Source organism: Raphanus sativus, unplaced genomic scaffold (assembly GCF_000801105.2).
Source record: "Raphanus sativus cultivar WK10039 unplaced genomic scaffold, ASM80110v3 Scaffold1370, whole genome shotgun sequence".
Lineage (NCBI taxonomy): Eukaryota > Viridiplantae > Streptophyta > Magnoliopsida > Brassicales > Brassicaceae > Raphanus > Raphanus sativus.
The window spans coordinates 12,920-13,855 of NW_026616682.1; positions in this window are offsets into that span (position 1 = coordinate 12,920).

Genomic DNA, 936 nt, shown 5'->3' on the forward strand with positions numbered 1-936 from the left:
GATTCCAGATTAGCCTGTTCGGACATATGGCAATATCTTCATGATTCTTATCAAACCAGGATGAACCACGATCTAAGAAGCTTTATTTGGAACCACTAATCAGTGGAGAATAACCAGGAAGTTGAATAAATCTCATAGGAGTTGTGAGTAAGAAGATATCCCACTTTCTATCCAGATGATTCCAGATTAGCCTGTTCGGACATATGGCAATATCTTCATGATTCTTATCAAACCAGGATGAACCACGATCTAAGAAGCTTTATTTGGAACCACTAATCAGTGGAGAATAACCAGGAAGTTGAATAAATCTCATAGGAGTTGTGAGTAAGAAGATATCCCACTTTCTATCCAGATGATTCCAGATTAGCCTGTTCGGACATATGGCAATATCTTCATGATTCTTATCAAACCAGGATGAACCACGATCTAAGAAGCTTTATTTGGAACCACTAATCAGTGGAGAATAACCAGGAAGTTGAATAAATCTCATAGGAGTTGTGAGTAAGAAGATATCCCACTTTCTATCCAGATGATTCCAGATTAGCCTGTTCGGACATATGGCAATATCTTCATGATTCTTATCAAACCAGGATGAACCACGATCTAAGAAGCTTTATTTGGAACCACTAATCAGTGGAGAATAACCAGGAAGTTGAATAAATCTCATAAGTGTTGTGAGCAAGAAGATATCCCACCTTCTATCCAGATGATTCCAGATTAGCCTGTTCGGACATATGCCATATCTTCATGATTCTTATCAAACCAGGATGAACCACGATCTAAGAAGCTTTATTTGGAACCACTAGTCAGTGGAGAATAACCAGGAAGTTGAATAAATCTCATAGGAGTTGTGAGTAAGAAGATATCTGATATGATCATGGACCAGTCAAGCAAAGAAGATAAGGAGATCATGGAGGAACCAGCTGATGAAGATGC